The sequence below is a fragment of the Scardinius erythrophthalmus genome, assembly GCF_964197995.2.
Source record: "Scardinius erythrophthalmus genome assembly, chromosome: 16".
Taxonomy (NCBI): domain Eukaryota; kingdom Metazoa; phylum Chordata; class Actinopteri; order Cypriniformes; family Leuciscidae; genus Scardinius; species Scardinius erythrophthalmus.
The window spans coordinates 16,251,611-16,265,006 of record NC_138236.1 but is presented as its reverse complement, the minus strand read 5'-3'; the positions used below and the strand labels follow the sequence as shown (position 1 = coordinate 16,265,006).

Sequence of the window (13,396 nt, the reverse complement as noted above, 5' to 3'; positions counted from 1 at the left end):
TCACTCTCTGTGTGTATCACTCTTCCTTTCTCCCTGCACAAGGTTAATTGCACACTTCAAGTGTTTTAACCCCATGACCCCTCTCTGTGACCTTGTTGGGACTGACCTTTGCAGAAAGCTGGCAGCTTAATTGGTCATGCAAATATTTCTACGTTTAGATTCAGCAGTTTTGAACTGCATTATATATTAACATACAAAGTTACGCATTATATGCTCATGAACTTTGGAACAATTTTTTTAAGGATGGCTGTTTGAAATGAAAAAAAGCAGGGTTAAATATGGCTTCCTTCAAAGACAAGACATTACAGAGTGTGTAGTAATATCTCAGATTTCCCCTTCAAAATAGTTTCACAGACAGGTTTTATATTAGGAATTAATGTCAGAAATGTTCAGTATTCTTTATTCCTTAGAAGTATGTTTTCTTGTATAATAGACATCCAGAACAGAACTATGACTTCACTGGTCAAATTTCAGGTTTTTCTGTTCTTGTGTGGGGAAAAAACCCCACACACAACATTTTGAACAGCAGCACAGTGTTTTTAGGTGAGCTACCTTTATGCAATCTGTTCTGCTTGACATTCACAGACCGTTCTCGTCTGTGCTTTGATTGGTCAATTCTACCGTGCCCATCTTCAAGGATGTCTTGTTATGCTTATCGAATACATCACACATAATTAGATTATCATGTCATGCACAAATGTTAACATTAATGTCAGGCAGACGTGAACTTCTCACGGTCCATACACACATAAGGCTGCTTTCATGGTGGATCAACCACTTCCTGTTGTGCTTTTCAGTATAAGATTATGAATGCCCAGCTGTTAACTGTTAGACTTCTGAAGAAAATGTGTGGTTTGTTATTGCTTTGACATATTTTCTGTGGACAATAAGGTCCCATTGGTTATCGTTAATGCATTAATAACTAACAAGGATCATACAACTGTTACGGTATTTATTAATGTTCGTTAAGTTTATAAAAATACAACTGTTCATTGTTAGTTAATGTTTGCTCAAGTCCAGAGATTAACTTTTGATTTTAATCATGTATCTGTAAATGTTTTAATTAACATCATGTATTTTTTGTTGATAGCTAATGTCAACTAATGTAATTAATGTTAAAGGTGGTATCAGTGATTTCAGGCCCAAAAATATTTTTATCACATTCATCTAATCTTTCCTAACGATCCGCTAGCTGCCCGCCCCATAAGCATGCCGTCAAAAAACGCGTCTCTGTAGGCAGCCTAGGCTCTGAGATCTGCACACAAAAACAAATGGTTTAGCCAAACACTCAAAACCAAAATAACCAAAACTAAATAGTGTTCCAACCAATCACCGACAGGGGGAGGGTGTTGTGAGGTTTTGAGCCAGCTTTTTCTTCAGCTCTGACTTCGCATGCAGCCGTGCACCAGCACAAAACCTCACAACACCCTCCCCCTGTCGGTGATTGGTTGGAACACTATTTGTTTTGGTTTTGAGTGTTTGGCTAAACCATTTGTTTTTGTGTGCAGATCTCAGAGCCTAGGCTGCCTACAGAGACGCGTTTTTTTGACGGCATGCTTATGGGGCGGGCAGCTAGCGGATCGTTAGGAAAGATTAGATGAATGTGATAAAAATATTTTTGGGCCTGAAATCACTGATACCACCTTTAACAAACAGAATCTTATTGTAAAGTGTTACCAATTTCCGGTATTGAGTCAACACTACAAGCATGCGTCGTGGTGCTCCCCCTACTGGATTGCAGGTCAATATTTTCATAAATAAAGTGGTAATTTTTGTGTGTGTGTGTGTGTGCAAACAAAGCACTTGCATCATAAAATTGGAGAAACCACTGGAGTCACATGAATTACTTGAATGATGTCTTTCCTATCGTTCTGGACCTTGAATGTGTAAATTGCGTTGCTCTCAATGAAGGGACTGAAAGCTCCTGGATTTAATCAAAAATAACTTCATTTGTTTTCCAAAGATGAACGAAGGTATTACGGGTTTGCAACGACATGAGGGTGAGTAGCCTAATTCATTTTTGAGCGAACTAACCCTTTAAGCATGTTCTGTGCACACTAGCTTTTACTATCTTTAACATAACTAAATCCATTTGTTTTTACTTGACATGTTATTTGTTGTGCATTATTAAATAATGAAATCCTGACAATATATCGGCCTTATGCAAGTATGACATGTCTTCTACGTTTGTGCTGGTTAATGAGCCCTTTTAATAGTTAAATCAAAGCCCTTCCTCTTTTTCAAATCCAGAAGTATCTGTTTCTCATAACTAGAATGGAAAGTAGCCAGTTTAGTTCATTATTTGCGCTATTATTTAGTGGTTTAATGGTTGTTAAGTGTGAAATAGGTAAACTGATTTGATGTTCTGTCCATTCTTGAGGGACTCTAGCATGAAACACTATTTTAGAATTTTTTTTTTTTTCTGAATTAAAATGTATGTAGTTAAAGAAGTAGTCACCTACTGAACATGTCCTTGACAGCTCCTTCAAATAACTTCATATAAATAACAGAATAGCAGTGATTTAATAGTGGCATTTGTTAGCAAGACACATTGTATCCTTGTTCATGTTACCTCTCTTTCTTGTCATTCCAAAATACAATTAATCACAGCATCCCCACTAAATTCACCTCATCTACCCCCTGCTTGCTACTCTGCAGGCTTATACTTTGCAGCTGTGCTGGGTTTGTGTCCAGATGGGAAATTCCTAATGGACAGCTGAAATGCTTCCACTTCAATCTCTCTTGAGTCCCAGAATTCTCATAACCATGATGGCAGCCCTGAGGGGATTTGCCTACTTGGCCCTCTTTGTTAGGTGAGCAATTCATGATAGAAAATATACTCATTTCTTGGTGCAGAATGTTTTTTTCCGCCTCCAGTATTGATATGGTAATACGTTGCACCCAACACATAAAGAAAGATGGAGCAAATAAACCTAATTTTGGAAGAGGATAAATCTGGATTATGCTGTTACAAATCGCCATTAAATGGATATGTTTTGATTTTTAGCACATGATAGTGTGAATACAGGTAAAGGGAGACATTTAAAGAGACAGTTCCCCCTAAAATGAACATTTTGTTTAATGACGTTCCAAGTCTGAAGACTTTTTCTTCTGTGTAGCATAACATTTTTAATTTTTAAAAAACATCCTGGCCATTCTTGAGCGTATAAACTAAAGAAAGTGAATAAAGGCTGGGGATGTTAAGGTCTTTTTGATGGATTGTTTGATCAGTTCACAAAACTGGTGTCCATGATTCGTTCACAAATCTGACTGATCTTGAAGTTCCTGATGTTCGGTTCTTAGTGTTTTGGTTTCTGGGTTCTTTAAAGCACCAATACATGTATGTTTTCAACTGTTAACAGCTTACGAGAGGTGAGGGGAGGATGTCAATGACTAACGGCTTACATTTTAATGTTATGCATGCACAGGGACACACTGTAAAAAAAAAACCTGTAAAAAAACGGTATTATTCCGGCAGCTGGGGCGCCAGAAAATTACCGTAAAATAATGGCAAAAAACAATCACGTTAAAATACAGTAATTTTCCATAATTAAATAACAGATTATATCTTTAATATTACATTAAATCTTATGTAATTACTGGGATTTTTAATGTTTTAAAAAGTCATATACACCTTTAAAACAATTAAATACTGTAAATTTAAGGTTTTATAAAATTATTTTATATAATAATGCTGTCTATCTACAGTAATTTTCTTTTAATATAGTTTTTATGTGTAAAATAACAATGAAATTATGTATAAAAAATGCACACAAGTACATAAATTCAAATACAAATGTTTGTAAATTTACAGTTTTATTTTTTATTTGTACAGATCCAATTTCACAACATCTCTAATTACGTTCTTAATAATAGCAAATGTACAGTCAATTTCTTTTAAATTAACTAAATGTATGAGTACAAATTACCTGCATATTTAAAGTATTAGTAATTGAACAAACACTAAACATCAAGATAAGTGATTGATAGGAAATAGAAGCTTAGTATATAATTTAGAACATGTAAAAATATCCACAATAAAAAGCAATTACCGTATACCTTTACAGTATAACTTATTTTAACATTTACAATTACATTTTATCCAAAGTGACTAACCAATTAAGATAATAATTAAAGATAATAAAAAGCAACAAGTGCAGTGACAAGTCCCAGTTAGTCTAGTACAGTACACATAGAAAGGTGTTTTTTTTTTTTTTTGTAACAAAGATTAAGTATTATTGGGTGAAGTGTTTATGAAAAAGATGGATCTTTAGCAGTTTCTTGAAAATGTGTTGCGTTGCGCCGGTCATTCCACCACCAGGAAACAGTCCAGGTAAATGTCAGTGAAAGTGGTTTTGTGTCTCTTTGGGATGATGGCACCACAAGGCGCCGTTCACTTGCAGAGCACATGCTTCTGGAGACACACAGATCTGAAGTAGTGAGTTTAGGCATAGGGCTACCTTTAAAGACAACTCTTGCTGCAGCATCTGGATCAGTTGCAGAGGTTTGACTGACACTGGAAGAGCTGCCAGGAGAGCATTACAATAGCCCAGTCTGGATAGAACAAGAGAGTTGTGTAGCTCCGATAGGAAGGGCCTGATCCTCCTAATGATAAGGCAAATCAGCAGGATCACAGCAAGTATGTTTTGGCTGAAAGCTGAACCATAAGCAGTTCTGTCTTGGCAAGGCTGATTTAAAGGTGAAGGTCATTCATCCAGCAAGAATTTTCCATCAGGTAGGCTGAGATGCGAGCAGCAACCATCAGATCATCTAGCTGGATTAAAAGATATGTGTCATTAAGATAGTAGTGATAGGAAAAGTCATGTTTCTAAATGACAGAGCCCCACTAAGCAAAATGATGTCCGAAAGACGTCTTTTCAATGTCTTTGTTACAAAAATCAAAGGTTGAAATGCCGTCCACTGAGGAGCCTGAATGAAAGTTATGAAGTCTTTTTTTGACGTGTTCTGCACGTCCGATATAGACGTTCATCGAACCTTCGTACAAGGTTAAAACTAGTTAAAATGTGGCCATTGTGGACATATTTCAACATCATTTATGGTCTCATTTAGACATAATTACTTTGACTATTGCTGTCAGATGATCTTAGTGAGAATTAACAGAGGTTTAGATGTTGATATTCGTTTAATTTGAAGTGTCACCATTGTGGCGATCCGTGTTTGCTTTAGTTGGGCTCTTGGTCCCCGTTCCTTTTACTTTAACTTTTCTTTGGCTGCTGTAACAGTGTGTTTGTGTAACACAATTGTTGTGGCAGAGAAAGCCTAGAAAAAGTTTGAGGTGTTATCAGTTCAATGTTGATGATGACATAATTATCACAAAAATGGGCCTTTAATATTGTGTTTAAAGTTTTGTGTTTATATTTGCCATTAATAACCAACAACCTTGTGGAACTGCATTATTGGTGAAGGTGTATTTATTTGAAGGTGTGTAAAAAGCATGTGCACATTATGTTTTGAGCAAGAGTATCATACAGTCACACACAGACATCAAGATTGTGCATATGATTTCCAACAATGGTGACAATTAAAAAAAAAGCTTCATGCTGCAATGCATGATGGGTAGCTTTCATAGTACAAAACTCATCCTTAATTCCCAAGCTTTTTTTGGTTGTCACCGTTGTTGTGATTCATATCCAAAATCTTGATGTCTGTGTGTGACTGTATGATACTCTTGCTCAAAACATAATGTGCACATGCTTTTTACACACCTTCAAATAAATACACCTTCACCAATAATGCAGTTCCAAAAGGTTGGTGGTTATTAACGGCAAATATAAACACAAAACTTTAAACACAATATTAAAGGCTCATTTTGTGATAATTATGTCATCATCAACATTGAACTGATAACACCTCATACTTTTTCTAGGCTTTCCCTGCCACAACAATTGTGTTACACAAACACACTGTTACAGCAGCCAAAGAAAAGCTCAAATAAAAGGAACGGGGACCAAGAGCCCAACTAAAGCAAACACGGATCGCCACAATGGTGACACTTCAAATTAAACTAATATCAACATCTAAACCTCTGTTAATTCTCACTAAGATCATCTGACAGCAATAGTCAAAGTAATTATGTCTAAATGAGACCATAAATGATGTTGAAATATGTCCACAATGGCCACATCTGAACTAGTTTTAACCTTGTACGAAGGTTCGATGAACGTCTATATCGGACGTGCAGAACACGTCAAAAAAAGACGTCATAACTTTCATTCTGGCTCCTCAGTGGACGGCATTTCAACGTCTGATTTTTGTAACAAAGACATTGAAAAGAAGTCTTTCGGACATAATTTTGCTTAGTGGGTAGTTAAAAAAATAATAAAAAAATAAAGAAAGATGGGTGGAATCTAACACAATCGTAATCTTGCTGTAGCAAATCCAAACCTTGTGCATACTTTTAGTGCAATCATATGGAATCAGAAGACTGTTATGAACATATGGAATCAGAACCGTTATGATTTTTATGTTTTAATGAATTCTTCCCATACCTTGTTTGCCATGATCATCTGCTTTCCACGTGACCTGAAATCACACACACACACACACACACACACACACACACACACACACACAAGTTATTTTAAAACTCAGTATTAGATTTACACATGTCAGAATATGTTCCATTGGGACAATGCAAAAACTCAAATGACTATGATCTTGAAGCTGAGCTGGAAAGGCTAACAGTAATATTTTGAGCTGCCATGTGATTTTAGCTAAGTTACATTTATAGAAAGTAAAGTTAAATGAATATGATTTACTGTGACCTAGCTGCACACCTAGGTCCTAGGGGTTCATCATGTTGTATTCATATTCTAGTATTCCTGTTCTAGGCTTTCCTGTATCATCAACAAGTACCTTAAGTTACAGTATTTTGATTTCTTAACGGTCTTAATAAAGTTAGTCATGTTAACTATTACGAAATAAACAAAAGAAACACGGTAGGCCTATTTTTAGTAAAACTGTGGCTATTACAATGGTAAAAAATCAGCTAAAAACGTGTTTACTACAATTTTATTATAATAAAATAAAGTATTTTTTTAAGAGAAAAGTTTTCAGCTTCCAGACAGTGTTTCAAAATATCCCGCCATTTATTGATTTAATGTTACTGACTATCATAACGAAGATTTTATACACAATTATGGACTTTAATATGAATAACAAGTCTACTAAAGATTGTTTTAGGTCTTTAAGTTAATAAGTAGAGATGTGGGTTGGGTTCAACTGATCTTTCTTAACACAGATCGATAATTAAAAACGCATGCTGCATTTTCAGTGTTTTGCCCTGACCCAGTTATAACTGAACATCATTTAAGAATGCTAACGTTAGCATGGAAACTGTCTAACCACTTAACACAAATGTAATATAAAATATCGTACACACATGTAGTATGAGACTCTTACCTCAGCCGTTGATCGGTCGGGATGAGGTCCGCTGTGACGACGAACCAGGCTCACTGAAAAAGGGCGCATTATTTCTGGACTGACTGACAGACTACAAACAACTAATATGTGTTCAGCGCTCCTGCTCACGGCTGGTTGCTTCTGTCGAATACGATTATAGCTTTGAACCACTGTGATCACAATCCACGACTACTTCACGAGCGTAGACTGAAACTTCAAATCTCCCGCTTGCCCTTGACACAGATCGACGACAGAGACAGATCTGTAGCTAACTGTTGTGGGCGGGACTAGCAGCAACGAAACGTAATGGCGGATAATTTGAATCTGCGCGCGCGCGCGGGCACACACCATAGACAGTAAAAGAAATGGACACAGCGACCCCATTGGAACTCAATTGAGACAAGTGAAGCCCGTTTTCAGCGATTTCTTAGCACTTCCTTTCCTGACGCGCAGACTCAAACCGAGCAAAGCGTTACACGGACCACGTGAGCAACCCGTCTGTCTTCTAGTAGCTGTGCCAAGAGAAATCTGAATCATTCCCTTCCGAATCTTGCAGAGACGGAGAGTGTGATTAGGAGCTGTCCATGAGCTTGGAGCAGGAGAAACTTTTGCTAAGTATTCTGATTAATTATATTGTCATTTTGCCTCCACGTCTCCCCGATTGCCCGCGAGCTTCTCCTCCCGTCCATACGGTAATCTCTCTAGTGTGCGACAGAGAGTCGCGTGGTTATGACGCAATCGTTAGCCTACTTTTACAAAAACTGCTTCTACGGGGCCATAACATAAGCTACAAGGTAATGGAGCATTTTATACATTGTCGTGTTTCTTTAGAAATAAAAAATGGACAAATGGAGTCTTCAAACGCCTCAGATGTAAAGTTATTCGCTGTCAAAGTGACGCCAAAATGAATGGAAGTCAATGGGATTGCTAACGCAAGTGAAGTTCTGCTACAAGATGGCGGCACCCGGTCGACTTCAACTTCCGGTCGACTTCCTTCCCGCTTGGCACACACACACACACACACACACATACATACAAACGCACACAAAGCCACGCAGATTTGGAAAAACGATTCATAAAAGACATAAAATATAGGCCTAAATGAAATTTTCGGGCAAATAGCCTACAAATGATGATCAAAATGAACATCTATTTGCAAGACAAAATTAAAAGACTATAAATAATTAAATAGGCTTGCCTAATGTGTGTACAAATCTTAAAACTCACTTTAACCCCCACATGCTTAATAATCTTTAAGGAAAACATGTTTAGTGACTGCTGATTTCTGCAGTTATACCTTATTTTCTTTGTTTTCTAATTCCACAGAAATAATCTGTAAAATATTACTTAATTTTTTATGTAAAATTACACATAACCCTATAAAATTACAGAGAATTTCCTTTTAAAAACGTAAAATTAATGTAAAACCAAAATAAAAGCAATTACCTGTAAATTTAATAGTGGACCTTTAAATTACAACAAATATCTGTAAAATAACAGGTATTCACTGTATAATGACAAAACGACAAAATTCTGTTAAAAAATACAGACCGTTTCCTGTAAATTTACAGTTTTTTTTTACAGTGCAGTTACCTAGACTTTTATATTACTTTTGGTCATTTTGGAGATTCCAGTCATCATTCACTTTTATTATGGAAAAGAGTGGCCGGAATATTAACCCACAAAAACATCTTCCACAGATGAAATTCAAACAAGTTTAAAATTACTTGAGTAAATAATAACACATATTTACTTGTTCTATTTGACATGCCATCTTTTTCTTTTTCTCTCACCAAGTATTTCTTTTTTATAACCTTCTTTATCTCTCTCAGACACTCTTTCCAACTCTTATTGCTGATTTCACTGACACACAGAGAAAAAGAGTGCAAAATAAATCATCATAGTGTTAGTTTGATTTCAGCCGTGGTCCGAAATTCATCTTGAAAGTTCCTTTGATAGAAAATAGAGTGTGAATGAACTATGTGTGTGTGTGTGTGTGAAAGAGAAACTGTTAAATCTGCTGTGCATTATAGATGAGTCTGTCACTTTGGACGAGAATAGTGTATTATGGGTTAGTGCGAACAAGGTCTGACATTTACTTTCCCTTCCTATCGCCTCCTGTCACATTAGGCCTCATTGCTCTTCTACTAATATTAATAAATCTTAACAGCCTTCCTATAACCTCCCGAACACATGCATAGCACACACCAACCGCCATGTTCATTTAACACACACAAACATTAATTTTAGCACACACAAACTAAAATTTTCATCCATAATGTCAAAGTAAGAAGAGAGATAACGCAATGTCAATGAAATCTACACAAGCACGCTGCAGTTTTGTGCCAGGAAGCTGAGCTAGAGATGTGCCAGAGAGATTTGAGTGTGTGTGAATCAGTGTATGAGAAATCAGCTTTGTCTCTTGCCTGGCTCTGGAAGGATGTCTCTCGTTAAGACCGCCTCGCACACGAACATTGATTTACTCACACACATACTCCCTCAGTTTAAGTCTTAGCCGATCATCTATGTCTTTTGTTATTGAAATCACTCACAGTACATTTTGTTTTGTGGCGTTCTGTGAAAGTTGCTGGTGTTGAGCTAAGCCGTTTCATCTTCCCCCTTTGTTAAAAATGTTCTGCACACAACAGCCTTTCCATTTAATGTCTCATATCCATAGCTGATACGATTACTGAACAAAATCGTTTAGAATGGCTTGTTCCTAATTCTTTTTCATAATGTCTTTAGCTGAATTTTTTCTCTTCATTCTTTGTGTTCATGTTGTTAAAGTCTTCTGCTTTTCTTACCTCTTTCTCTCTTTCCTGATCCACATAAGTTATTTAGTCCATCACAGTGGACTATAGAGAAAACAGGTTCGGCACAAAGTGACAGCACACTGAAAGACTTTTACATTGTAACAAAATAATTATATTTCAAATAGTTCATCTGAACTTTCTCAAAGAATCCTATTTTTAATAGTTTTCACCAACATATTAAGCAGCATTGGTAATACTAAGAACTGTCCTTGAGCACCAAATCAACATATTAGAATGATTTCTGAAAAATCATGTGACACTGAATAATAGAGTAATGGCAGCTGAAAATTCAGCTTTTGCCATCACAGAAATAAATTATATTTATAGAAAATAGTTCATTTAAATTGCAGTCACATTTCTTAATATTACTGTATTTTTTTTTTATCAAATAAATGCAGCCCTGCTACAAACATCAACTTTTTTCAAACTTTTTTTTACCCTATTCGCCTTATTCACCTGGCGGCCATTTTGAAAACTCGAACGCCGTTGAGGGGTACACAAACCCGGAAGTTTGACCCCGACGCATACGATCTTAAAATTACGACCAGGATCCCTTCTGATGTGTATTATCCATTGTCGAGGCTATAGCACGTTAGTTGGATAGAAAAAAAAGAGCTATAGAGAGTATTTTGCTAAATATGTGTAGGCCTACTATATTACATATTTATTATATTTGTACTTATATCATTAAATAAAGTTGTTATTATAAAAAAAAACGCATTATATTTAATTTGGGTTATTTTAACCTTAAATAATACTACCAGCTGATATGGCTTTCTGTATGTTTACAGCATTAGAGTTGTTTTTTTCTTGAGAAAATGTAATGCCTATCTTGTGTAGCCTACCTAATATTTATCCAAATGAGTCAATATTAAATCAAATCACATAGGCTAACTGAATTGAAATAATAAAAAAGCGTAGCTTACCAGAAATTGTACCATGTAAACATTGTAGGCTAACATGTTGTCACTAAACCTAATAAAATTCAGTTTAGTTACTAAAAATGTTTTGACAATCACAACACACTTATTGTAGCCTAATGCAATTTTTTTTTTTTTACATTAGGGAACACAGCCGTGAGGTGCCATTGCACTGAGATAAATCGCGTTGTGAGAACTCGCGGAAGTGGTAAGTGTACCCCTCAGGCTCGGTGGAACGTTCGAGGTGAATAAGGCGAATTGTATTGTTCTTTGGAGACTTAAAAATGATTGATGTTCAATTATAGGTTCTTTAGATATGTATTTTGGTTTCTGTGTTCTTTAAAGCACCAAAAACATGTTTTCTATTAGAGAATAAAAAGTTATATGTGGTATTTAAAGTCTGCGTGAACCGGAAGTTGCAAACGACTTTTCTTCAGTGCTGTGACGTATTTCCCAATGAAACGGAATATTGAACAGAGGGCAGGGTTTTACTCTAGCGCTCCTCCTCTCCATCTCTCGCTCATTACAGACTAACGGTTTGAGGGGAGTGGTTAAGCGTTTCCCAACCCAAGTCCTCAAACCTACGTCATCAGAGAAGGGACGCCATTCCAGACCGGAAGTAACTTTTTAGACTTTGATTAAAGATTACGACGGCAAATAATTTTTTTCTGTGTTTTAACTTGCACGGATTAATTGTTCACCACAAGACTAGTAATATGCGCTAACAAAGTAAATAGGGTCAATTTTGATTTCAGTTGGACTTTAAAAAGGTTCTGCCAGTTAGAAAACCTTCATTTCTAAGAATGAAAATTACTAGGTTAGAGTAATAACTGAAGGGCTCAAGACACCCTCAAACCAGCCTTTTTTAAATGATAATGATTGTAATGATTATTGTACAAAACATCAGGGATTCTGCTTCACTATAATTGTAAGTTAAAAACAAGTTCAGAGCCAAAATTAATCAATAGCTTTTTTTTGTTTAAACATCTATTTATGGATCTAAGTCTCATTGCAATATTAATTAAAGCAATAATTATTCGTAATATCAAAATGTGTAAATCATGATAAATGCCTGGAGACTTCACTTCAGACTCCCTTCAAAAAGACATCTGATTAGACATGAATTCCAGCAATCATTTGAGCTCATTATCTCTGGTGGCAGTGGGTGTAATAGTATAGCTGCACCAATTTATTCAGAGAACTCTGAGAAAACGTGGCCAAGAAGAGATTAGGAAAGATTAAAAGATAATCGAGTCCCTCTTCGGTATAAATGAGCTTTAATTCAGATCGACTATAACTTTTGCTTTCATTTTGCTCGCTTTTACACCTAATTTGTTTAATTGACACAGACAGTCTTTCTGCGCCATTGTTGCCTCATTCCTGTAAACCAGCACAAACTCTTATATGTTTCCTGCAAATCTACATTAGGGCGACGCTCTAGATACTAATAAACCTTGTAATAATCTTTGGCAGTAATTCATTCGTGATTTGCTTCATATTCAATGCACACTCTGATGAGCCAAGTGAAAGTGCCTAAACATGACAGCAACGCACACAATCACATTCTCTTTGTAGCTACACATTCGGTCCTGGAAGACTAAGAACAACTTTATATTAGCCTAATAATAAACAGTGGAATGGAAGTTGCCATGCTCATTCCCATTTTAAATTGAAGGAGTGAGAGTGAGCTTGAGTCTGACCTGCAGTGTTATTATGTAGTGTTGCAAATTCATACTCACTCCTGCAGTAATTGAAAGATAAATGTGCTTTGAATGGGGAATTTATGCGTCGGTCTGACTCTGCAATACCCCTGGCTGTTTGGTGATTAATAATATAAGATTAAAAATTAGATTCTTTGAACTTGTTCCTACCTTTATCACATCTATGTAGACGATTTCTCGGCATGATTTTAAGCTGTCAAGTGGTTGGCCTTGTCATTCTAAGTGCTTTTAGTATTCTTAGAAAACACCCCAAAATTAAACCTCTCTTTGCAGAGAAGAATAAAAAAAAATGGCCTTTTAGCCAGTCAAAAGGTGATTGGTTTGAATGAGTTGGGATCTGCTTTAACAAAGATGCACATTTTCAGAGCCCTGTTCTACTTTTTCAAGTGTATATGACATTCTTCTTTCAGATGAATACAATCAGTTATATTAAAAATGTCCTTGCTCTTTAAAGCTTTATAATGGCAGTGAATGGCCATTTCTGTTTTGAAGTCCATAAAGTGCATCCATTCATGATAAA

General features: G+C 36.1%; 1 long non-coding RNA gene across 1 annotated transcript; it reads right to left on the bottom strand.

Annotated features, from left to right (window-relative positions):
- Positions 1–3,802: 3,802 nt before the first annotated feature.
- Positions 3,803–8,135, bottom strand: LOC308704106. The gene is made up of 3 exons (XR_014031770.1): positions 7,423–8,135; positions 6,510–6,543; positions 3,803–4,774 (listed from the first exon to the last, which is right to left on the bottom strand). It is a non-coding gene; the product is annotated as an uncharacterized lncRNA (long non-coding RNA).
- Positions 8,136–13,396: the final 5,261 nt, after the last annotated feature.